General features: G+C 39.6%; 1 protein-coding gene across 1 annotated transcript in view; it reads left to right on the forward strand.

Moving 5' to 3' along the window:
• CLVS1 (clavesin 1) overlaps positions 1-27,771 on the forward strand; it is a 126,651-nt gene that overhangs the window by 26,961 nt on the left and 71,919 nt on the right. The window lies entirely within an intron of this gene.

The following is a 27,771-nucleotide window of genomic DNA, read 5'->3' on the forward strand; positions in this document are numbered from 1 at the left end:
GTTTGAAATTCAATTAATTTTGAAAATTAAGCTATTTTCAATTTTTGAGCAGTATAAATAATGGTTTAATGAGCATCTCTATATAAATATTTCACTACATCTTTAGTTGTATTTCCCCTAAGGATAAATTCAAGAAGTTGAATTAATGAGCAATGAAAACTTTCATGGCTCTGGGTACATACAGTTAAGTTGCTTCCCAGATGGTTGTGTTGGTCTCTAGTCCCATTATTATTTTGTCTTCTGTTCCATCAGTGTAGGAGAGCACCTATCTTCCTTCCTCACAATGCAATTGAGCATTTCTTTTGTTGGTCTGCTTAGCTTTATTTTTTTCTACTCCTCCTCACTTCCACACTTTTGGTTTGTAAGTTATCTATTTCTATTATTTTACATGTTATTTTCTTTTAAAAAATATATTTTATTGATTTTTACAGAGAGGAAGGGAGAGGAATAGATAGTTAGAAACATCCATCAGCTGCCTCCTGCACACCCCCTACTGGGGATGTGCCCACAACCAATGTACATGCCCTTGACCAGAATCGAATCTGGGACCTTTCAGTCTGCAGGCCAACGCTCTGTCCACTGAGCCAAACGAGTTAGGGCTTACATGTTATTTTCTAAATGTTTCTATGAATGCTTTACTAGCAGATTTTCCAAGAGTCTAAAATTAGTCACTCCCTCTATTCTCATCCAAGACAAAAAAAGAAGGAATGCTTTAATGTTTCTCTGAACTTACCCATCTTTAAAATCGTTCTTTCAAAAATGTGCTGATAGGGATTTTGATTGGGATTGCACAGAATCTGCATGCTGCTTTGGGCAGTGTGAACATTTTAACAATATTAATTACTCTAATCAATGAACAAAGAATATCTTCCCATTTATTTGTGTCTTCAATTTCTTTCGTCAATATTTTATAGTTTTCACAGTATACAGATCTTTCATTTCCTTAGTTAAATGTATTCCTAAGTATTTAATTTTTGGGGTCCTATTTTAAATGGGATTATTTTCTTAATTTCTCTTTCTGGTAGTTATTAGTGTATAGAAACGCAACTGATTTTTATATGAAATTTTTATCCTACAAACTTGTTGAATTTGTGTATTAGTTCTAACAGTTTTTTGGTGGAGTCTTTAATGTTTATAATATGTCACCTGCAGAGACTCTGTACCCCCACCCCCATGGATTTGGATGAAAGCCCCGTTTTATGCCATGCCCAATGATAAGCAGACAGAATTTTCTTTATTCCTGTTACAATGAGGATTTCCCCATTTTCCAGCTCCTCGTTTGATGTGGGGAGACAGTTCTAGTTTTAGTCTCAAGGCCTTGGTTTCTACCATATTGTCACAGAAGCATTAGCACTCTGGCCCTTAAGAGATGGATCTGGTTCAATTGCTCTGTAACGCTTCCAGCCCTTCATCCCTTGGATGATTCTTGCTTCATTTGTGAGTCCTAGAAATTTCTTATTTCTGACTTCAGCTTTGAATTAACATTTTAAAAATTATGTTTATCCCACATTTCTGTGTGGTTGAGAAAAAGTGCTGCTTCCTGCCTCCAGCCCATTCTACCATCATAAGCAGAATTTCTAACATATAACTATTTGTATATTTGTTTTAAATTTATTTACTGTAATATTTTAATTTTCTTGGATCGCAAGCATGCAATCACATATTTTAAAAATACTGATGCATTTATTCTTTATTTTTATCAACAACTTTTACATCTTCACTTCTGCCTATGGATTCTATCATAGACTGCTAGCATTGTGTCAAATTCTTCTATGATACCTCAATAGATTGGCATTTTATAAGTACTATATTATTCATTTTATCTGAAGCATTGATTATATATTTTATCTCTATAAAATAATGCTTTTAAAATGTTTTTATTGATTTCAGAGAGGAAGGGAGAGAGAGATAATGGAAACATCTATGATTAGAATCATAGATCATCTTTCTCCTGCACACCTTCTACTGGGGACCAAACCCCTATCCGGGGCATATTTCCTGATAGGAATGGAACCTGTGACCTCTTGCCTCTCCTCTCTTCTTTGGTGTTATCTGCTCTGCTTTTGATCACCTTAATTGTTTTAAGTTTCTCTGTGTAATTTTGTGTTACATGTGTTTCTCATATGTTCCAATTGTTATGAATGGTGTTGTTACTATTTAATGATTTTTATTTTTGTTATTTATATGCAGGCTTTTTTTTCTTTTTCTTTATTTCTTTTTTTCTTGTTCACTTTTGCTGTATACATTTGTATTTATTTGCTATTTTTCTGGCAATAATTTAAGAGATAAGCTTTGTGCTTTTAATTTTAATAATGGTTAGCTTAGATTTTTTTCAAAGACAATATTAGACCTGTGTTAAACTAACGGTCATGGCAAAGACTAAATTAGTAATTTTGAAAACCATCTCTTGTGGGCCTAAACCGGTTTGGCTCAGTGGTAGAGCTTCGGTCTGTGGACTTAAAGGTCCCAAGTTCGATTCCGGTCAAGGGCATGTACCTGGGTTGCGGGCACATCCCCAGTAGGGGGTGTGCAAGAGGCAGCTGATCGATGTTTCTCTCTCATCGATGTTTCTAGCTCTCTATATCTCTCCCTTCCTCTCTGTAAAAAATCAATAAAATATATTAAAACAAAAAAAAAAGAAAAACAAAAAAAAGAAGAAAACCATCTCTTGTGGAAGGTAAGAAATGGAATAGTGCTTCCTTTTACACTCCACCACTCTACTCCTGGATTTGCCTCATAACTCTGTGGTCATGGGCACCATCATTTGCTTTCCATTATCTTAAAAGTAAAAGTAATTATTTAATTCATTAAAAAAATACCTTCTAGTAGTTAAAACTGACTATAACCATTTAGAGCAAACATTTAAATTCATCTCTGCATCTTATTTGTTTTTCTGTTCAGCACCTGTCCTTTTACCAAGAATTCTCCATTCCAGACTGGTGTTGGCCTGTGCTTCTTTGTCTTGGCGTAGCTTTCCCAGTGGCTTATTCTGGAAGAGGCCCTGATGGTGGAACTCGGTGTGCTCAAGTAGACTACATGCTTTTGTTGTTCACACATGTGAAGGAGGGCCCAATGGTGTAGGCTCAGAGGCCTCAGCGCCAGGGTTCTGAGGTGGTAGCTAGCTTGCTCTCTGGCACTATGACTTGCTGCGTAGCCTGAGGACAACCTGACTTTGTTGTGGATTGTTTTCTGGGTGCCTTAACTTTTTTCTTCTGGATTTCTTTAAGACGCCCTCTTATTTTCTATCTTTCTTTCCCCTCCTGTCAGATGCTGAAAAAAGAAAGCCTTCCTTGCTATGCTCAGGGGTGGTTGTAATCCTGACCTTTTGTTATCTTGGAACGCAATGTACATTCTACATTTTCCAACCAGAGTATTTCTTTTTGTGAGGAAACACATCTTATATCGCTACATTTCCATTTATTCTCTTGTTGCTTCTTATTAAACAATAGTGCTGTGTATGTCCATGTGTTTTCTCCTATCTGAGTGACCTCACTTCACATCAGCTTCTGAAAGTTCCGTGGATGCAATTTTCTTTGGGATGTTTTTTGAAACTGAGAAATGAAAAAAATGTTAACATGTTTATGTCACGTTTCTTGCAAAAAAGAAAAACAACCTACATTAGAGATAAAAATGGTGGTTCTTCATTGGTTTTGCCTGGGTTCACTGGCTACACTACGCTGTAAGGTCAGCTGTAAATCAGGCTCAGTTCAGCAACTAGAAAGAAGCCCTCTACCTCCAAGGATACTTTCATCATGGGCTTCTCTTTGGTATGGTGGTCACATAGGTCCAAGAGAGGAAGGGCAAAAGGTTGCAGGGTCTAGTGAAGCCTAGACTCAGGAACTCACATTCTTTTTTAAAAAATATATATATTTTAGTGATTTTTCACAGAGAGGATGGGAGAGAGAGGGATAAAGAGTTAGAAACATCAATGAGAGAGAATCATGGACCAGCTGCCTCTTGCACATCCCCTACTGGGGATGTGCCCACAACCAAGGTACATGCTCTTGACCGGAATTGAACTTGAGACCTTTCAGTCCGCAGGCTGATGCTCTGTTCACTGAGCCAAACCAGTTTCAGTGAAACTCACATTCTAATTGTCAGCATCATCTGACCAGCCTGCCTCGAAGAGGTGCAGAAAGAAACTCTCTCTGGACTCTGGATGAGGGAAGCAACATGGTCACATTACAAAAAGGGAGAGGTCTCCTGAGATGGGAGAAATTTGTGATCATGAAACAACGAATCACAGAAGCAAGTCCTGTTCATTTTTGTATTCCTCAGAGCACCAAGCAGATCATAAACAAGTGCCTCATAGATATTCGTTGAAGTGAAAGAAGAACTGAGATCAGTAAATCCAGATCTGATGTTTCCTTAAAAATGGACTTGGCATTTCCAGACAACTTTCAAAGGCGATTTTTTTTTCTTATGATTTAGGAGGATTTCATGGCACACAATAAATGTAGCCAGAAAAATACTGATTTTATCTTTTAATACTTGACAACCCTATAAACATGGTTCAGTTCAGTTAAAGGATTTTTGATTTGACAACTCTCCCAAATACAATATTCAGGATATTGTTAAAAGTGAGCCTTTTTATCGGAGGCAAAAAAAAGTTCACACACATGAATCTATCTCATAAGTCTATGTAAATGGAACTATGAGATGTAGAGAGCACAAGAGAATTCAAAATGAGCCCTTTAAGAAACAACTAGTTTTTTCTCTTGAGCTTAAAAAAGGGGGGGAAGCATTATTTCTATATATTGCAATACATTTCATCTTGCAATACTCTAAATGACTTTACTTCCCAGCAATTAAAATATGCTCTGTGCTGAGCATAAATATGTACAGATATCTTCTCAGTTAGTGTTTTCATTGTTATGATGATGCTCTTTTGTGTAAGATCCAGAACCTTGATTTGCATTTCCACTTCTCAATGGATAGACCAGGGAACAGAAAATGTCCAACCACTTCTAGAATTATTTGTAATGTAAATATTTTCTCTCCTCAATAAGCTCTTCAAGGTCAAAGACTGAAGATTGTCCACTTTCTCCTTCGTGTCTAGCTCAGATCATTGCATTTAGCTGGCCCCTCCATATTCAAGCAGAGTGCAAAGACTTTGCATTACATCAAATTGAGCTCCTAGTTTCAGTTCTAACAATGACTTACACATTTCAGCTTTCCTGTATGTTTTGTTGTTACATACACATTGGAAAGGAATGATCTTCAGATACTTTCTAAGGCATTTTTCTCTTCATCATTTAAAGGGGTCGCAACAGAATTGGACACCAAACCCACACCTAAGTGACCTAGCTCTTATGGTAGAATGAGTGCAATGGCTTCCCCCCAGCCATCAGCAAGTAATTACTTAAATTAGTAGCGTGGGTTTCTCCTCCTCTAAGCATCCACCATGCCATCCCTGTCTTGGTCAATCTGCACAGATTCAATAGGATCCAGCAGGTGCCTGCACCCAGGAGGAGGGAAAAGGCAGGTCCTTGCCTTCAAGATATGTGTACTATAATTGGGAAAAGAATATTTATTAAGTAATAGTAATCTTAGTAATTCTAATAGCATCTACCATGTCTTGCACACCGACTCTTTGACAAGAGCTTTGCATTCAGTGTCTCCAAAAGCATTGCCATTCTCCAAAAACATTGCAAGTTAGACAATTATTATGCCTAATTTGCAGTAGGGAAACAGGCTGGGGGAGTTTTGTGAACCTGCCTGATGCCATAACCGTAAATATGGTAAGGCAGGGATTCTGATTCAAATTCGGTGTAAAGGCCATGCTCTTTCTGGGCTGGCTTCCTATCCAGAGAAAACTGGATCAGGACTTGGCAGAAAATCCTGAAAATGCCCAAACTGGAGGTGTGGGCCCCAGCTAACAGTGAGGAGGAGAGAGAAATCATTGTTACCTGCTCTAAAAGGGCATGTTTTATGGCTTACGTGGAGATTGAGCTTGCATCGGAAGGTGGGGGTCGACTTGGACACACAGGATGGGCAGGATTAACAGGGCAAGTCAAAGCTGGGTCAAGGTGGGCACCTTATTCTATCAGCTAGCCCGCTACCTTCTTCTACTTTGTCCTGGCCAGCCTTACTCTGTTATATCACCTTTCTGATCTCCACTGAGAACCCTGTTCTTCCTCCACTCAATGCAGCTTACAAACCCGTTACTCCATAAGGACTGCAAATTCCCTGAGACCTCGGAAGGTCTCCAGCATGTGTGTGCATTTCTAATGTGTCTTCTGTGGATTTCTGTGTGCCTCTAATTTGTGTTTTCCTGTTTTCTCACTTAGGCTGGTTGTCTCTCGGCAGGAGGTGAGTCTCCTGGAAACACAGATTTGTCTTTTGTCATTAATGCTCCTCCATCCTCACTCTGCACTCTGTTTACACTGGGTCTTTGGCAAATGGTACTGCCAGACTCACTCAAGCTTGTTGTGAGGAATAAATTAAAGCAATAAAAATAATGAATGGCAATCCACAAAAGCTTTGCAGAATGGTACACTGTGTCTAAAATAGAATTTTCGTGATTATGTCTGCAAGTTAGAACCATGCATTCTTTTACTTTTTGTCTTTATTGTTTTTAAAAAAGTTTATTTTGTCCCTCCCTTGTGATGATTTTATATTTTAGCATTCATTTCCCCCCTGTTATTTTCTTCTAATGATTTTCTTTCTTTTAATTATACTTTTTATTTTTGCCAAGATAACAATATAAATAGTTATAAAAGGTAAATATCAATAGCCTTTGAACAGAGGCAGCATTGCCCTCTCTCTCCCTATCTCTTTTACTCCCTTGTTCAGAGACAAATGATTTCAAACCTTTTAACTCTAACTACTTGGCTATTTTCTGCTGACATGCATATGCAGCTACTTGTCAGTTATTTTACTTTTAGTAGCTATTTAGTAATCCAATGAAAGCTTAATCACACCTTGTACATACATTTTTCTTCTTTCCAAACTCTCAAAATAGTTAAAGCATAATTTGGGGCAAAAAATCAATATTTAGTGTTTATATTATTATAACAACATAAATAGTATTCATATCTGAGCCATATTTAAAAACTGATTATATATTTTTTAAACATTTTTTCCTACTGCTTCTGCTGCAATTATTTTTTATTGTCTAAAGTTTTACATCAGTCTCCTTTTTCCCAATTGACCCTTCCCCTCCAATCATTCCTACCCGGGCAAGCCCCCACTGACCCAGTGTCTATGTCCATTGGTTATGCTAATATGCATGCATGTAAGTCCTTTGGTTGCTCTCTAACCCCCTTCCCCTACTGATTATATTTTTTAAGTTTTTTTTTTAAAGCAGTAATAAACGATGATGACATTTTCTTCCTGAAACAACGTTTTGTTATCCCTTAAGTTAATAATTGATTTTATAAGTATGGACTTGATGTTATATGCACCCAGTCCTGCCCTTAGGCCCAGGCAGCAAGGTCCTTTGCCTTTGGCCTTTTCCCCCTCCTCACCCCTCCATGTCATGGGATCCATAGAGGCCAAGGGGACTGGGTCGTGCCCACCTGGAACCTGGGCCACTCTGCCCTCCTGAACCTTGTTTGGAACCCTGGACTCCAGAATTCACTGCTCAGATGGTCCCAAGTCCCTTTCAGGTCCTTCCTTACAAAGGCAGATGGTGCTACTGTGTACACACGCTAAGGCTAAGGGCTGACCAAGTGTAGGCATTGTAGTGATGGCCACAGACTTGTGCACAACCTGAGGTGGCAGAGGAAGGAGCCAGGAGCAGGAGGAGGGGGTTGTGAGCTGGAGGCTCCATCATACTCTTGGCCTGGTCTGCAAATGTTAGATGCCAATGTGTGTGTACCTACTATATGATTCACCCCCAACAAATGACTAGATTAAATCTCCTATTGATTCCTTAAACACAACTGCTAATATCTCCGCCTTTTTTATTTATTTATTTGAGAAGTTCCTTTTTTTCACAGTTATCCCAAGCACTAGCCTTACTGCAAGCTGTCATCTATCACCTCTTCTTTTCTTGGCTTTTTGGAAACCCCTCCCCCCTTACTTTTCCTTTGTGTGTGTTGTTTCTGCTATTTCCTGGATCCCTGTTCCTTTTCCTTCTTGGTTATTTCATTGTTTCATTGAGAGGGCCCATGGGAGATACATTGGAGGTTGAAAATATTATATTTCATCTTCACACTAAGCTAGATATCAAATTTATAGATTGGGAATCATCTCCCTGCAGAATTTTGAAGGTATTGCTTTATTGTCTTCAAGCTTCCAGTAGTGCTGCTAAATCCAATATTTTAATCACAGGTTCCTTACACAGAATCCATTTCTTCTCTCCTGGAGCCTCTCTCGGGAGAGAATTCCCGGCATTCTGTGATTTCATATTGATGTGCTTGGTCTGGGTCTTTTTCATTTGCTCAGTTGAGCACTCAGTGAGCCCATGCAATCTGAAAATTTATGTGCTTAAGACCAGGGAAACTTTCTTACTTTATTATTACTTTGTTGTTGTTAATTCCCTTCCTTTTTTCTCTGATTTTTATTTATGTAACTCCTGTTATTTGAATATTTGATTTAGAGGAGTTGACTTTAAAATTTTTGCTGTTTTCTTCCACATTTTATATTTGTTGTTTTTTTTTTTAGATTTCTTTGAACGTTCTGAATATAATTCTTTTATGCATTTCTCACTTATGACAGCACACTTTCTCTTAAGAGCGCTCTTGATTGTTGCTGTTAATAGCATCTTACTCCTTTATTCCCCCAGATGAGCATTTTTATACTCTCTCTGAGGATTAAATTATGATTCTCCTTCTTATGTTGTCTTGTTTTCTCCTTGTTTCTTTCCTCATTTGTCTCAAACCCTTGGCCACGTCATCCTTAAAAGCGGGGACACTAAAGACCTATTTGGAAGTTCTGCATACGTGAGAATGGCTGTGAACGTGAACGTGATGGACTCCATGGTGGCACAACAAGGTGGCAACCTGTCTTTTGCCCCGAAGGACTCCCAAATCTCAGTGTCTATAGGTCCTTTTTCCTGAGCAGATCTGCAAGTCCTCCCAAAATCCTGCCAGGGATAAGGGTGGCTGCTGGCTTCTGGAAGCTGGGTGGGGAGCGGGGGCTGTTGGTTTTGCATTTTCAGAAACACGCTTTTCCCTCACCCCCTGTTTGGCCCTTGGCCCTGGATTGAGCTGGGCTGGGCTCCTTGCAGCCTCTCTTTGTTTCAATCTCCTCTTCCTCTCCTTCCCTACCCCACGATAGTCAATTGTTCCTACTCTGCTGAGTAGGACCTGGGTGTCTAACTGCTCCCTTAAACACATTCCATGGATGCTCCTGGTTTTAGCCACCTGTCCCTGCCTTCAGAGGAGACTTTATCTCCTGAGCGTTTCCAGGAGTGTGTGGTGCAAACTGACTTGCTTCTTGCTCGCTTTCTTCCTCTGGCCTGTACGTCAGCAGCCACTGGTCCACCTCCTTGCCAACTTCCTCAATTGGTTGATAGCTCTCGTTTATTCCCATCTGTTCATATGTTCTCTTTGTTCCCTTGGCTTATACAAAAAGTCTTTTCTCTTTTGTAAATGGGCTTTCTTTATTGAGACTTAAATCAACACCTTTTTTTTAAGTTCATTTTTCAATTACAGCTGACATACAAATGTAGAAGAAATAAACTCCTATGTTCAATATGCCATGTTTAAATGGAAGTTCTACCAACATTATTTAGTTTTGTCCATATAGTTTCGCTATACTTTCCTGTAAGTCTATTATTGATGATGTGAGCTTTAAAATACCTATGAATTGTATTTTATGCCATGGAAGTTTTTGAGTCCATTTAGTTTCCTGTGCACTTACTAATTATGTTTTTTATTACACTGCTTAGGGAGCAAAAAGTTTTCAAATTCACTTAAAATTAGAACAAGAATAAAATATAGAAACTTTTGAAGGTTTAATTCAGTATTTACATATCCAGTGACAAATAGATAAACATCATAGTAAGAAGAAATTACAATCAGAAAACTCCTTTAGAAATCAAAGCCCAATCATATAATTGTGACATTTACCAGAGTCCTGTAAAGATCCCAGTGATAAGAGAGGTTGATGCATAGAGATATGACTAACTGGAACCTGCAAAAAAATAAAAATAAAACAAACTTTGGGATTAATTATTAATTAGAAACCTTGAGTTTCAAAACTAACAAATGCAGCAACAGCTTAACATTTTTACCAAGTGCTTACTGTGTGATAATAAATATGTTGTTGAAGAAACAAAACAAATCTGGACTTAGTAAAATGAGACTTTATTCAAGATTATTGCAAAGGAAAGAAATATTTTTTATAGTTCTATATGTAAATTTAAGTTATATTTTTTATTTCAAATTTTGCATAATGCTGAAGCCAGTCAAAAAAAAAAAAATCAAAAGCACTCCACTGCAAGGTAATTCAATGAGTTGCCTTTTTTCATTTTAAACAAATTTATACAGAAAAAGAAAAAATCCTGGATTATGGTCTGCACTAAGCAGCCACCCCATCCAGTCTGCAGGAAGCCACTGGAGCCCACGACAGGTGGAGCTGGGGCGGGCAGCTCTGCAGAAGTATAATAACTCCTCACAGATAACATGCACTGTGGGGAAATCCTGAGTTCCTTTGAGTTCCACTATGGCATTAGGGAGAGGATGGTTATTACAATAGAGAGAACACTCTAAACATAAGATCAGCAAGTGGTTGAGGCTTAGGCAAGATGAGTTTTCCTTTTATGGGATGAGTAAGCAGGCCAGAAAGAACAGGTTGTGGAAAGGATTAAAGATGTCAGGATGGCCCTAGCTGGTTTGGCTCAGTGGATAGTGCACTGACCTACAGACTGTAGAGTCCTAGATTTGATTCTGATCAAGGGCAGGTGCCTGGTTGCTGCCCATGTGGAAGGCAACCAATGGGTGTGAGATACATAGATTTTTCTCTCTCTCAGTCTTTCTCCTCCCTTCCACTCTCTCTCTCTAAAAAAATAAAATAAAATAAAATAAATTTTAAAAAAAGAAAGAAAGAAAAGTGCAGGATGCACAGATCAGAGAATGCTTTACCATGAGACCAGGTGAGGACATTGAGGGCCAAGGAGAAGGATAGATTCTCCACCAAATGTGGTTAACAAGCATTTTCCTCCCATTGGCCATTGGGGACCAGCAATGCAGCGGGCGATAAAGAATGGGGAGTTGGCGGGTCCTGACTGGCCTTGTCACAGGTGGACAGAGGAGGGGGCAGCTGTGGGAGTCTGGCCTGAGCCATGGGGAGGCCTGGCTTTTGCAGACCGCCCTGCTTCCTGGGACACAAAGGCTGGGAGGTTTCTTAGCCTTTGCTGTTTTCCAGGCTCACAGAAATCCATCGGGTAAATTTCAACCCGGTCAATCGAAATCAGCAAGATGGCTCCCCCTGAAAAACTAAGCGGCTCATGAGGGCGATAACCGAGTAAAGTATTTCAGGGCATTCTAGTAAGTGCCGTGATAAATAAATATGCAGGTTGCCATGGCAGCGCAGTTGAGGCACCTTGTGTGGGGGGAGGGGCGGCAACAGTAGCTGAGCTGGTCTAAGCGGATGGCCAGGATCTAGCCTGTGGAGCCCATTGGTTCCCAACCAGGGAGCTCTCCCTGAGACCCCCAAGGCAAACGCTATTTTGGTGAACTTCATGCAGCAAAGCATATGCTCGCGTGGATGAAGGGAAATAGTTTTTGTCTGGCTGAAGAGAGATTTTCTTCCTCCTTAGGGTGGTATAATGATTTTCTCAGGGGTAGGAGTCTCTTTGTAAATAGGTGGCCAAAACCTAGGCGAGGCATGTGATTTATTTAGAGCTTATTTTCCAGTGTAAGGCTTTTGTTGACTCCCAGCATCAAACTCCATATTCTAAAAGGTGCCTGCTCTTACTTTTCTCTTTCTGAGCGACAGGCTGAGCCAAAGGACAGTTCTCTTCCCACATTCCAGACAGACAGGAGGGCCCCTGAGCAGAAAGCAGGCCTGGGGGAGGGGGGGAAAAAGGGGGCAGGCCTCTCCCTAGGCCTGGTGTTCCTGTCGGAATGGCATGTGGGAGGGAAACCTGTCTGTGTGTCAGAACGTGGCCCGTAGGCCCAGCCAGTGTGATGCCTGAGGGACATCTTAGGGGGGTCAGGGGTCAGGGGACAGGGTCAGGAGCAGGTGGGCACCATCTCAGAGAAGAGGCGTGGTTGCTCTGAGTGGCATTCAGAGAGGAAACAAGAGGGTGACAGGAGTTCCTGCTGGGCCCTCTTCCTGTTCTGAGCCGCCCAGAGGTGCCCCCAGCAGTTGAGTTACTCTGACATCATTCAAACTCCCTTTCAAAGGATAAAGTCTCCATCTTATCATGGTGGTCACATCACAAATATCAGATCACTACGCTGTACACCTGAAACTAATATACCGTATTTTTCGGACCATAAGACGCACCCCAGAAGTGGGGGGAAAAAGTCCCTGCATCTTATGGTCCAAATATAGCCTACACGTATACTTTAAAAAAAACGTTTTTTTACTTGCCCGGCTCTGTGTGGTCTCTGTGTGCTTGCCCGGCTCTAAAATGGTTCTAAATGCTGCTGTTTACTTTACAGGGTTGATTACATGTGTTTATGACTGTGATGTTGGGTTTTAATGCACATAAAATATTTTAGGACACTATTTGTTTCAGAATCTTTTTTTCTTCATTTCCCTTCTCTAAAAACTGGTGCGTCTTATGGTCCGGAGCGTCTTATGGTCCGAAAAATACGGTAATACTGTACATCAGCTGTACTTTAATTTTTAAAAAATCATATTCTTCCACAAGCAGCAGATTTCCCAAGGAGCAGGCAAATCAATGCCTCTCCTTCCTTGTGTGAGAACTGAGGTCCAGGCGTGGGAACCACGCAAAGGGACTCTGATTTCATGTTTTCTCTGCCTGGCGGAGACCCTGCCTGCTTGCTGGCCTGTTCAGCCCCAGTGTCAAAGCATAGAGGGAAGCGGGGTCTAGTCTACAGCCAGCTCACCCTTCCCTTCTCCCAGGGTGGGTAGGGAAAGGAAGTGTTTTGTGTGTATGTGTGTGTGTATGTGTGTGTGTGTGTGTGTGTGTGTGTGTGTGTGTGTGTATGTGTTTATTCTGAGGGAATACAGATGCTTTGAAGATGGGGGAGGTGAGCGTGCTGGAGTGGCTCCCTCAAGCATGAGTCATCAAGAGGGTCCTTGAAGACTAGGGGACATTGTACCTATTGCTGCTCATGGGCTGGGGTGCCCACATAAGCTGCTATAATGAGCCCTCTCAACTCTCTCTTCATCCTCCCTCTGTAAGTGCAAACTGGGCACATGGTGGCCCACGGAAAACATGCATCAGACTTCTTTCCCCCACAGCAACCCGAGCGCTTTGCATGGTGACCAGAACCACGTGGGCAGATGGCCTACGCGTTGCCTGTGGCCGTGGGAATTCTGCTGACGCCTGACCTCCCATGAGCAGTTGTCAGCCCTGGGTGAGGAACTGAAGGGGCCCAGCTCCAGCTGTCACCTGTGTCCTATGTCCCAGCAAGGTCACCCTGTCACGGTCTCTCACAGGGCATCAACCCAGGGGCCCATGTCCCCGGCATGATTGGAAGGTGCCTCACCAAACTGATGTTTGGCCTGCATCTCATGGCAAACAGGCATTCAGAAGTATCTATGTCAGGCAGGCTGATGGAAGGTAAAAAAAAATATATATAAAAAGCACTTCTAATTTTCTAGCAGTGCTGAGTACATTTCTAGTTTGGGTGAATTCCATATTGAATTGTTGAATGCAAAGTGAAATTTTGTTTCTGAGTAATATTTTTTTTAACTGATTCAATAGTTTTAAGACTCTGTGGTAGAATATTTTCAGGTTGTCTGTTTTGGGAGTGAGAAGACAATTTGTATTTCCTGTTTTTTGCTTTGTTTTTTTTGTTTGTTTAGTTTTGTTTTTGTTTTACGTTGACCATTCTGTCAGCTCAGTGTGGGTGACTTAAAAAAGTTCAAATCTCTAGAAAATTTTTATGAGTTTATTTGAGTCAAACTGATGACAATTTCCAGGAAGCAAAATCTCAAGGGTCTGAGAAAATGCTCCAGAGAATGGCAGTCTCACACCTTATTTTCTATATTAGCATCAAAGGAGGAGGCGTCAGGGATTACATGAAATGCACTGGCGATAGATCAGGGAGGCAGGAGAAAGCAGAGCAGCAGGGCTGGTCTCTGGGCTTGGGTAAAAGGTACAGTGAATAGCCACACACTTCTTTTACATTGGTGGTTAGTAGTTAGCAGTTAGCAACGAACACCAGAGGGTTTATGGTCTCTGCTCTGGTGCAGTGAGGGGTCTAGAAAAAAAAATCATCCTGACATTCCAAAGAATGTTATCGTAAATGCAAAAAGATAATGGACAGGCTCAGTTAAGATAAAGATTGACCTTTGTCAGGGAAGATACCGGCCTAGGACACGACCACCTGCCATAACTGGCTTGTAGTTAGGAAGTTTTCATTTCAGACCATCCTGTGTGGTTACTTTTTTATTTTTTAATATATTTTATTGATTTTTCACAGAGAGGAAGAGAGAGGGATAGAGAGTTAGAAACATCGATGAGAGAGAATCATCGACCAGCTGTCTCTTGCACACCTCCTACTGGGGATGTGCCCGTAACCAAGGTACATGCCCTTGACCGAAATCGAACCCAGGACCTTTCAGTCCGCAGACCGATGCTCTACCACTGAGCTAAACCGGTGCTGGCCTGTGTGGTTACTTTCTGTCTCTGAGTCTGTAAGGCTGCCACGCAGGCCTCTTTGAGCTTGGCAGGTTTGGTATGTGGCCCCTTTTCCATCCATAGTGTAAACATCACTGGCGGGATACAGGCGCTGCAGATAATGGCCTTCTCTGAAGAGTATTGTTGATAAAAACATGTACTTTTAAAATGCACCAGAAAGAAAAAAAGTGTGTCTGATAGACAAGCAATAGAAAACATTCCCCTTTCAGCCTGGTGATTGCGGTGGCATTTTTCATACGCAGTCGCCACAACAGAATGAATTCTCCTCCACACGCTGATGAGTCCATCATTCTGTTTAGAGGGAACCAGGTCTGGAAATTGCTCCGGGACTGAAATTGGATGGAAGCCTGAAGCTGTTAAAGATAATAGACGTGTGTTAAAATGTCTTGAGCGGTCGTCTGGCCACCCGCCCTGCACTCATTGTCCTCCCCAGCCGTTTTCCACACACACACATGATGCGTTTGTAGCGGGCTGTCCATTCTCTCTGGGGGCATTGGTGGCCATGCAGGCTCCAAATCCGAGGCCTGGCTCCCAGGCTGGGGAGCTCACATCCATGTTCATTTCCTCCAGCATCTATCAGGAGGCCCCTAGTCAATTCCATACCCGCCATCTGGTATTGTTCTGAGAGCCAGCTCTCTCAAGCTGTGTCTCTGTGAAAGGCAGTCCACATGGATTTGTGTTCAATGTCACTAAGATGGACTTTTCTCTGGGACTCAGAAATTTTGTTTCTGATAAATATATATATACTAGGAGCCTGTTTGCAGGAAGATTTCTGCAAGCGGCCGCTGCTGTCTTCAGTCTTCACTCCTCCCTCCTTTAGTGTATGCAAATAAACTGCCATCTTTGTTGGGTTAATTTGCATACTTGCTCTGGTTGGCTGTGGGCATAACAAAGGTACAGTCAATTAGCATTTTTCTCTTTTATTTGTGTAGATATATATTCCGGAGACAGCGTAACAGTATTTTCTACCTTTTAAGGCTGGAAGGAAAAGCCAAGGTTGTGTTAACAGGTTGGAGTAGAATTACCTAAATCTAACTGATGGGTTTGAAGGGAATTTTTAGAAGCCATGGGTGTGAATCAGCTCAGATACCTTTCAACAGGTGAATGGTTAAACAAACTGTGGTATATCCATGCTATTGAATACTATTCAGCAATAAAAACAACAACGCACAACTACATATGTAACGACTTGGATGAATCTGCAGGTAATTACGTTGAATGAAAGAAAGTGAATCCCAAAAGGTTATTTAACATAATGGTCCATATATATAACATGTTTTGAAATGAGCACATTTTAAAAATGAAGGACAGATTAGTGGTTGGCAGGTTGTAGGGATGAAAGGAGGGAATTATAAAAGGGCAACGTTTAGGATCTTTGTTGGTCCAGTATCTTAACTGGGATGATGGACATACCAACCTATATACCTGATAACATTGTATAGGACTATATACACACATCCGTACATACACAGAAACAAATTGCTACAACCTGCTCAATTTTTAAAGATTCTATTCTTCCCCATTTTCTTATAAATATGGAGTTGTTTTCATATCCACCAGTACCCACAGCAAATCCTTCTTGGCCTAAGTTTCTGCTAAGTTTTAAGAAGCGCTTGCCCTCTTTCTCAGTAAGATCTCTTGCAGAAACCCTCAATTTGTCAGACCTGGCAATGAAATCAAACTTATTGGCATCATTATATAAGTTAATCTCTCCAGAAATATTTAATCTGACTCTAAACAAGCCAGTGGACTTTGCTCCAGTTCAAAAGAGGAACAATTAAATGGCATAAAAAGAAAACAACAGATTGGTGTATGGTGTAGAACATTTTATAGAACAAGTGGCATGGAAATCATGAAAAAAAATTGATGGATAGAAATTTCTGCCAATTTACTTCCAGCTGTACACACATATGCATATATATACACATATGACAGATAAAGCAACTGTGCAAAATGTTGGCAATTGTTGAATCAGAGAATGGGCATATTATTGTAGTATTTTTTCAACTTTTCTATTTGCCTGGACATTTTCTTAAAGCATCTGTGGGAAACGTACTCTGCTGACCTTCTGGAGACTGGATGATCTTTCAGCTTCCTTCCCACTCTGATATTCAGACAGGAAAGTTCAAATCTTGGCTCTGATATTTATTAGCTGTGTCCTCTGGGCCTCGTTTGTTCTCATGTATAAAGATGAAAGCTTTGCAACAGTTCTAAAACTCTAAGGTCACCAGAAAAGTTGATTCTAAATCTCTCAGTAATACATTCATGTTATGAACAATCCTGACTTCCAGCACATCTGTCTTCCAAGTTTCAAACAGTAATTTAAAAACTTGCACCCTGGCTGGTTTGGCTCAGTGGATAGAGTGTCGGCTTGTGGACTGAGGGGTCTCAGATTTGATTCTGGTCAAGGGCACATGCCTAGGTTGCAGGTTCAATCCCCAGTAAGGTGTGTGCAGGAGGCAGCTGATCAATGATTCTAACCTTTGATGTGTCTCTCTCCCTCTCCCTCTATGAAATCCATAAAAATATATTTTTTTAAATCCATCTTTAAAATAAAATATTACTTCTTTTTCTGCACCCTGGAAAGAGAGAATGAGGCTGGAAAAGTATTTATAAAATATTTGAGAAACATTCTCTGTTTGCCCCTGTCCTACCTCCTTCTCTAAGCAGGTCATTTCCAGCATGTCAAATCAATACCCTGTTTCCCCGAAAATAAGACAGTGTCTTATATTAATTTTTGTTCCCAAAGATGCGCTAGGTCTTATTTTCAGGGGATGTCTTATTTTTCCATGAAGAAGAATACGGTACACATTTACTGTTAAATAAAGAAAATTTATTACCTGTATACGGTACGGTAATACGGTAGTTGTCAACACAAACCAGACAAACTGAATCCTACAGTATCAAGAATTTACTCATTTATTCAATGACAATCATGTCATCATCTTCTGAAACATCATCATAACAATCCAATTCCTGAATTTCCTGGTGAATTTCTTGTGACTCCATTTCTTTCAGAATAAATGGACCAAATCTCTCAAGTTTAGCCTAGGGGGGCCTTATTTTCGGGGGATGCCTTATATTTCACGCAGAAAGAAACCTGTAAGTAGGTCTTATTTTCGGAGGATGTCTTATTTTCGGGGGAACACGGTACTTTATTGCGTTGTATACTGTGTGCAGCCTCTGTAGCCTTTCCCTGCTCAATATTGAGTCATATTTGACTTGCCTATGTATTCTTTCCAAAGTCTGTCCAGCCCAAGGTCTAGCCAATTTGCTCCTATTGCTCTGGGCTGCTCCACTGGTAGGTCTTATCCAAGGATAAAACCTAAATTCAATCAGCATTCCAGACATGACACCTCATTCCTGTTCTGAACTATAAAGCTGAGCAAAGATTTGGGCCAACACGTGTGCTTGGCTGTCATACAAAGCCCAGCTTTGGGAGCAGAGAACGAAGTATTTCTTCCTTTGCATGTTCTGCGAGTCTCAGAGATGTGACTGGTACACTGAACTGAGGAGTCCGGAACCTTGTTACTACTGGGCAACTACTGCTCATGTGGTTTCATTGAGCTCTTCTGGACCTGAACTTTATTAGTTAACATAGGGAGTTACTAGAATTTGGGATGGGATCTTACTCAAGGGACTGCACTGCACATGGCAGAGTATTTAGCATTACTGGCCTCTGTCCAACAAAGCCCAGTGCATTCTCCAAATCCTGTGAAACCCAGTAATGACCCCCCTGCCATACACACATTACCAGAGGTCCCGCAAATGGGGAGGAGGGATCCTGCCTTCAGTGGAGAACCACCGTGTAATCACAAAGATTCCTGCCAGCTCTCGGTTGTCTCCTTCTCTATGAATTATAACCCCATTCTGGGAGAACCAGCCTCCATGTTAATCCACTCAGTGTCCCGAGGATTATGGAGGTGTAAGTACCATCCCTGATTGGGTGAAAGAGGCAGAAAGTTCTACTTCTTTCCTCTGGAATGATTCTGTGTGAGGAAAACTCTCCTTGTGCCTTGGTTAATAGAAAGAGTCTGGCAACGGCCAATCTGTTTGTAGAAATGAAGGATTAAAGCAAGAAGACAAATTTGAGATAGAACTTTCTAGAGCCTGATCATTTAATCCACCCCCACTCGTTTTTTCTCTTTGGAAAAGAAATGGCTGACCTTTCTAAGTAGTCCATTACAATCCCTGAGATTTTATTAGAATAAATCTAGGCCATGAAATCCTTCTACAGCAAAATGCCTAATTCTAAAATGTTGTATTTTCTCTTTGTGTATTTATTTTATATATATAAATACAACATTTTGTGTATTTATTTTATATATATATAAAATATATATAAAATATAAACATTTTGTGTGTTTATTTTATATATATAATATATAGTACAACATTTGTACTATATATATTATATAACTATATATATTTATTATATATATTTATTATATTATGTATTTATTATATATAACTATATTGTTATATCTATGTAATGCATTTTCTAAATTCTGTTCTGTATTCAGAATAGGATATTTGATTTGGGACAGGTGTTAAAGATAGATATAAATTGATGTTTTACAGTATCTCCTGCAGTGTAGCTCCTATTAAGTGGGGTCAATAAATAATAACCACTGGCTCTAATTGTTTAGAGGATTGCCAAGTGATAATCTCTGATGTAATTAAGTGAAAGAAACCAGTGTTGTCTTTAACCACCCCCACAAAATAATTCCCCGGAGAGTTGTCAGAGTCTCCGTGGGTAAAGTGACCTTGTAGGGCAAAGTTAGCCCTCCGAGCATGCTGACCCTGGGTAGGAAAAGTCAACCAATTCTGTTGTTCAGTGAACTATCTGGAGCACATGTTCATTTTTTAATGAATGTATTTAATGTTACTTTTTGTTTTACATCTGATTCCTAGAATTAGGGTGATAGTAAGGAGTCTCTATTCATACTGGAGCTCAGAGGCCCCAGCCCACTGGTTTATGAAGAAAGTCCAAGGAAAGGGCATTACCATTCTTTAGTCTCCATGATCTACTTGATTGGGGCTGGTTGGGCCCAATGAGTGAGAGAATTCTGCTAGGAGAGTTCTAGGAATACCCACATCTCTCTTAATGACATGCCTAGTCCTGCCAATTAACTATCGTAAGCACAGCTCGCTAGGCTCCAGCTGTCTTTGGAAACCTCCAAAGGGGACTTTTCTGCTGAAGTTACGCACATGTTCTATTCTGGAAAATAGTGTAGGTGGTATTGGCAGGAGGCTTTTCCCCTTTGGGCCATAGGCATATATTTATCGTGATTTCAGAAGGATGATCCAGAGCTTGTCATTATTGTGATCTGTGAGCTATCATTAAGTATCATAGGGGTTGCCGAAACTGGTTTGGCTCAATGGATAGAGCATCGGCTTGGGGACTGAAGGGTCCCGGGTTCGATTCCGGTCAAGGGCATGTACCTTGGTTGCAGGCATATCCCCAGTAGGGGGTGTGCAAGAGGCAACTGATCAATGACTCTCTCTTATTGATGTTTCTAACTCTCTATCTCCCTTCCTCTTTGTACAAAATCAATAAAATATATTTAAAAAAAAAACAAATTAAAAAAAAAAGTATTATAGGGGTTGATCAAGACCAAAAATTCTTCCCATCAGACTGGCCTTAATGGTGTCAAAACTCATAAACATTGTAAACAGTGGTAAGAGTCTTCCTGAGGCTGTTAGCAATGAAGGTCATGAGAACCTTATATCTTTCCCTCATCGTGAAACCAATAGCCTAGTTGAAGATTGATGATAACCAGATAGAAGAATGCCTACCTGGAAACCAGCCAACAAGTTGCTTTTCTGTCATATTGTTAAACAACCTCAAATATACTACCTGCAAAAATAAGACTTTTATTTCCATTATATAATGATTTCCTGTGGCTCTCTCCTTTTAATCTTTCATGAATTTGATTGCTTGCTGATGTTTCAGTAGCTTATAATTTAAAAGGCTAGAATTTTAAAGGGGGAAAGGATAAACCAACTTTGAAAACTTCAGTCAAGTGGCAAACTCTTTAAATTCAATCAGTCTCCATTAACTCTCCTCATGTGAATTACCCACAGTTGTCAGGGTTGAGACTCCTATTTGTAGGCAACTAATTTTATAGCTTTGAGACTTCTCTTGGTTTTAAGGTCTTTGTATCCTGCCAGAATATATTGATCTCTTTATTAAGTACAGAAGGATGGAGTTTTCATTGGAGGCAGGCAATTTTATGAATTAATTGAAATTATGAGATGCTGTATCATTCCAACTTAAGTCCCAGGAAATGCAACATCTATAGCGCTGTTTTGCTATGGCACTACTTAACTCAAGTTGCCTCGCTCACTGTTATCAGAATTTGTAATTTCAGAAAGGAACCTCTTGATTGCAAGAGTGATTGCAGCACATCCCCAGAGGGGAAAAAAACCTCAGGATGGCAAAATCATTCAAGGCAATGGAGCACCACAGGATGGATGCTTTCCTAAAATGCCTGCTCTCTCATCTTATTGTCCAATTTCTTATCCTTAGAGTGATTTTTATGGTTATAAGAGCCAGACAGGCCTAGAGGAAAAAATATCCCATCTCAAGTACGGACTAGTACAATGTCATGAACCCTGTGCAAGGCCTGTAAGTGCCAATTGTATCCCATTGGAAGTAAGAGTAATGTGGCCATCCACATTCATTCACCCCCGGCAGGGAAGATTATGCTGTTTCTAACCCTGGTTAGGCTGATTTGATTCTAACTTTGTGCCTAATCTTTAGTAGTGAGTGTTTTTTCACCAACCTCAGACTCTTCCTGTTTTTTTCCTTTTCAATAGCTCCTCAGCCAAGGGAGTTACCAGAATAGACAAGCATGAAATTAATATTTCATAGTCATTTAGGGATAAATCTCATGCTCACAGCTCACTTCCATTGGGTTGTGTTTTTATTCTTCTGCTGCTGCTCCCTTTAGACCGTGGCCCAGTCCCCATCTAGAGAGCTGGATGAAATAATCCCCTTCCTCGCTTGCATTTCAGCCTATCTTAAAGTGGGATTTGGGGGGCTGTTCTTTCCCAGAGGACTAAGAATCTTGAGCTATACCAGCCTTCCTGTCTGTAAACATCCATCTAGCATTTATTATTAACTGTTCCAGATTGTAATGTCCTTATCGTCTTCTTTTACCTCCACACTCATCTATGCGAACTCATACATGACCCTCTCCTAAGTTAAAATCAATTCTTAAAGCTTTGTTTCCTCTACAACTCTTGGATATATGAGTCTTGGTAATATAGTATTCCATAAATATGAATTGTGATAGAAAATGAGCTTACAGACACACATCAGGCATTACTTTCCCTAGAAATGAGTATAACGGGCAATGGAGAAGAAGGAAATATACCCACTGGTGCTCCCAGAGTTGGTTTTATTTATTTTTTAATTTTTAAAGCTTCCAAAGGGTTAGTTTAACATGCCCTCCTTTGTGCCTTCACTGAGAATTGTTGGTTGAGCATCGACTATGTGTAGGTATAGGTAGTTTCCAGGGGCTCAAAGGCAGGGGTCCCTTCTTATGCCTAGAACAGGAACTATTTCTCCTGTAGACTTGGCATCTGTTTATAGTAATATTTCATTACTTGAGTGACAGAAATATAGACCCCACACAACTAAGCATGTCTAGGCATTCCCTTGACAGCCCAGTGTCAGGTCCTATTTATATTAATATTCTGTGTGGCTCTCCTGGGTGCTGATTCTTATTATGTGAGAACTAGATACAAGTACAACACCTCTGATTCATTTCCTACCCAATAGGGTTCCTTTTCTTCTTAATTGTACCACAGTCTTTCCTCTCTTTATGCCACATCTAATCTGTAACTAAGTCATGGTTACTGTCCCTTATAGTTTTTCCCATATCACTATCATTTCCATTCATCTCTCACCTAATGCACTACAATTGCCTCTTCCTAATTGGACCACATTGCTCCAGTTTCCTGACTCCAATTTACATAATCCCTGTTGTCAGTTCAAATCTTCCTAAAACATAACTGCCATTGCTTTCTTCCCCTGCACAAATAGCCAGTAGTTTTCCTGGAAAACAGACTGGAGATGGACCACAATCTAACCTTATTTCTACATGCCTTTTCATTTATCTCATGGCACAGGTAAACTCGCTATTTCTCCCAATTCAGTAGTCTCCATGGTCTCAGCTCTCACTGTGTATGTGGCTCCTTCTATGTCCCAGTGTCCAAACCTTTCACATTCTTCACAGGCCAATTGTAGATGCTCCAAAGTCCCCCAGCCATAGTGATCTCTCCTTGTAATTCTCGAATACTTTGCAACCTCTGTTACTTTCGACCTGATATCATATTCACTAATCCAATAACGAAAGCCACTATGACCATCAGCTCCTTCTACAGATTAGTACGAGTCAGTTTCTCTGCTATGGCTTTGTGTATCATTACCAGTGAGGCTGGTATTACGATTCTTCTTCTACAAATGAGAGAACTAAATCACAGAGAGAGAAAGTGTCTTGCTAAGCTTGCACAGAGCAGACAGGATTTAAATCAGAATCTGCTAACTACAAGCTTTATGCTTTTAATGACTTTGCTCCATCGCTTTCCATGTGCATGTATTTTAATGTCTCCTACCAGTTCCCATCTACTAGCAGGAAGGTTAAAAAATACCTTCTTATCTTACGTTATTTCCATGAGGTAGAACTTCATTAAATCTTTGAACAAATGTCTCCTGACTCCTTATCCAGTTTCAGATACTTCAACATTTTTAAAAGAAGAAATTAAATGATAAGAAATTGCATTAACTGTGTAAGTAAGCCAATAGATGCATTTGGTATTAATTTTATTATTTTTAATTCTTGGGAAAATTTAGAAGCAGTTGGATCAAATGTGATAAAATATTGGTTTTATCTATCAAACTGTCTTTTCATTTAAAACAAAAAATAGAATGAAGTAAACTAAATGGTGAATTATATATGTACACACACATGCATTACATTCTTGTCCATCACAGATATATAAACAAGAAAGAACTTGGAAAATTGAAAATTGATAGCTTTAGTGTCATTTTGAATGATGGATACAAATATTTTGTGTTCTTGTGTCTATATCCAGAGATGGATAGGCCTCTCAGGATTGGTCTACAGAGACACAGCCTTTTATCTTCATGCTTTACTTGAGTGAGAAATCATAGTCCTGCTATTTTCTGTAATCTAGTTCAAAATTGGACCCTGTTCAAGAGAAATACCCTTTGTGTTCAGTCCTCAATAAGCATATGGTTGAGTTGAAGGTGGGTTGGACTCCATACTCTTCCCATATATTGTTGTCATACAGGGTAGAGACAGATAAAAATTTAAAATGACAGTACTTGTTTTTGTAAACTATACCCATTTTAGTTGAGTTTCTGTGACCCAGACTGAACCAAGAATTCAGAGAGGATGATATGCTGTGTCTTGCTCCTTATTTAAAATTCCACAAATAGGAACTGGGCCTAGCACGTCATAAGATGTTTAAATAGTATTAAAATCATTATTCCTTCTTTCTGATGCTGAGGCTTTGAGAGCCAGATATTCCCATATTGCAACTAATAATAAATCAATAGGCAACTCATTTATTCTGATGTTACAAGGAATTATATCCTTAGATTAAAATAAATCCAAAAATTTTCTTTATAAGCCAGAATAGGATAAAATTAATAGAAATCAAAAATTAATTGCACAGTTGCAAGGTGTTCTTTTTCTCCACCCTCTCCTGCCCCAATTCATTCTTTCTTCCTCTTTCCATTCTTTCTCCTCTTGACATTATGGGCCTATCAAACCATGTGAAGCAGAGTTAATTCCCAGACTCCTATTCTCTTAGTGATGTTCCCACTGAGAAAAGTAATTATCTAGTTCGACTTTCCAGCTAACATTAAGTAGTAAACTTAATATTAAGCTCCTGCAAATATTAATTCTACAACAGTAAAGCTAAACATTTTTATTAGCATCTTCTTTGCATCTAATATTTTCAGAACACAAGTGCATTTTTTTTTAACTTTTCCTGGACACTCCTTTGGGAAATATGGATTCATTTGTCTAGTTGCACATGAAGAGACCAACCAGCTAAAACTTGATTCACATAGGAATTCTGGTGATATATATTCTGGTAGAAATTCTGGTAGAAAATATATCTATACCAGAATATATATCACCAGAATTTCCCTTCCATACCATCTTTTTTCTGAGACCTCCCAGCCTTAGAAAGGAAAAAACAGATTTATCAGAACAGAACACAGTTGCATTTTGCACATTTCCCATTGTTCTGCTTTATTACCACCATGAAGAAGTATAACCAAGAGGGGTAGACCACTTATTCCTGAGAGTACAAATATTGGCTCCAGTTGGGATATGCTTTCCAATTCACAAAACTCCTTCATACCATCATCTTGCATAACTCCTACAGAGGTAGGGAACCCTTTTTTCTGCCAAGGGCCATTCAGATATTTATAACATCATTCACTGGCCATACAAAATTATCAACTTAAAAATTAGCCTGCTATATTTGCTCAAACATTTAATCAACTCACCCCTAATGCCTTGGCAAGTCGGAACAAATGATTTCTGGGGTCTTGAAAATACATAGGTTCCAGGAAGAATTTTATGTCTATTCTTGGGAATTTATAAAAGTAGATATATGAAGGGAAAAGGTGCTATCTCTCATTTATATAGGAGTAAAATGAGATAGTGATTAAATGACTTGCTAAAAATCTTTATAATCAATGATTTCCATCTTTACCATTAAACTAAAAATGCTGTCTCAAAATTCCCCAAAGATTTACTTGTTACCTCATACAATGGCACTTTCTCCTTCCTTATTCTCCTAAATCTTCCATTGTATTTGACTTGGTAATCTACCCTGTGGTATTAGGTAGCTCTTGCTGTTTAACAAACAATCCCCAAAAAGCAATAATTTATTACTGCTCACACATCTGAGTGGCTTGAAAAAGCAATAATTTATTACTGCTCACACATCTGAGGGGCAGCTGGAGTTTATCTTGGCAGGGTTCATTTGGGTGGCTCTCTTTCTTATGAAGATCTGCTGGTTTTCTATGTTTTTCATCCTTCTCTTCAGTTCATGCTAGCTAGCCATATCCAGGATCAGGCTCTCTTAATTTCCTAATGATCATTTCTAGTTTACCACTGGCCGTTTCCTTGTTCCATTTGGAATTGCTTCAACTTTGGTCCCATGCTCCTGTTAAGTCAATGTTTCTTTCCAATACAAAACCATATCCCATATCTCTAAAAAAAAAAAAAAAAGAGTTGGATCTTTAGATATGAATTCAAAACAAAAACCAAAGCCCTCATGAAAACTTTATCCTACATTAATAGGAATTTGACATCTCTAAAGCTTAAAAGAAATTATAAATGAAAGAAAACAGAAATGATGAGAAGAGTATTAAAACCATTTCCTATGAGAAATGGTTAAAGTTAATAATAATTTCATTAGTCTAGAGATTATATGGATTGTCATGACCACTACATTTAGATCATTGAAAGTGTGTGGTATGAAAGACCTGGTTTTGTTTTGTTTTGTTTTGTTTTTGTTTTGTTTTTAATCTTTTTAGCAGAACCATACCCAATGGTGAGTTTAAGGGAAGAAAATGTCAGCTTGATATGCTGAATAGATTTTTAATAAAAAGAACTGTGTAGCCACAGAATAAGCTGATATCTTTATTTTCCACTTGTGTCTCTCCTAAAAATGTCTTCCCCCCTCCTAATAATCTATCAAAATCCTGTCTATCTTTCAAGACTTATCTCAAGCCTTCATCCCTCCATAAACTCTTCCCTGACTACTCAAATTGTATTGATCCCTTTCAAATTATCTTGCTAATCTATCCCATCCCAACTAAATTAAGGGCTCTTTGGAAGGAGAAATATAACGTACTATTTTATGGGTCTAAGTGTGAAAGATAATGCTGAGCTTATAATAAGCATTCAGTAAGCTTTTACTGCTCAGTCATGGATTTCCTATTTTGAAATCTGAAATTACTAGACTTGGTTAGAATTCAAACCAGATTTGAATGCTCAAGAATCTGATCATTTCACACTGATATCACAAAAGGGTATGGTTTCTGGTTTTAATGATAGCCCAAAGGAAGTAACATGTTTTGCCCTCCAACGTTATATTTTCCTACTTACCAAAAAAAAAAAAAAAAAAAAAAAAAAAAAGATCTTAAGTTTATAGTTCCAATAATGTGTAGAGAGTTGAAGGGTGAATATGCCATCATTTCTTCATGTCTGAAGATTATTTAAGATAAAAACCAACTAGTGAATGGGAATATACAATGTGAGGGACCACATACAACATGGAGAACTGTCCCTCTCCTTTGTATTCAGGTCTGCCTGTTGTCATAGTTACCCACGGACTCAAAGCAATTTCCTCCCGAAGCACTCTCTGTCAATGAAAATAAGCTACTCTTCACTATTTGTATTTCTCCCCTCATGAGTTTCATCTAAAAAAAAAAAAAAAAATAGCATCAACTATATGGCTGTTTTTACACTGTCAGCAAGATTGTATAAACAAACAAAAGGAATAAGAGGTCTAATCAACCTAAGCACCTCTGATTAAGGTCTCACCTCTTTCGTTCCACAGAGACTCATTGAGTAGCCAGGTACTGGGACACAACTATGATTATGCCCCGTCCCTGCTCTGGAAGAGATTAGAGCTGTGTGTGGGAAGAGAAGAGTAAGGGATGCATTTCAATGAAAGACAATTGGGTGTGGTGGAGGCAGAGTATAGAGACCCTTGGAGACCAAAAAGAGCCGCACCTCTTTAAGTTTGGGGTCCTGGTGCGGTCAGATCACAGGGAGGCTTCCAGCCTGTGAGTCTTGGAGCCTTTCCCTGGGAAGTTTAGCAAATGCGTTTTTGGTCACTTGGGGCACAAATCACCGATGTTGCCCTGCAGGCAGGGCTCAGGAAGCGGTGGAGTGAGGAGGCCCGTGGGCCACCAGCGAAGCGCGATCGCCTGCTCATATTCACACACAGCCTCTCCCCTCTGCTCTGGCTGC

This window comes from Pipistrellus kuhlii, unplaced genomic scaffold, assembly GCF_014108245.1.
Source record: "Pipistrellus kuhlii isolate mPipKuh1 unplaced genomic scaffold, mPipKuh1.p scaffold_m20_p_14, whole genome shotgun sequence".
Taxonomy (NCBI): domain Eukaryota; kingdom Metazoa; phylum Chordata; class Mammalia; order Chiroptera; family Vespertilionidae; genus Pipistrellus; species Pipistrellus kuhlii.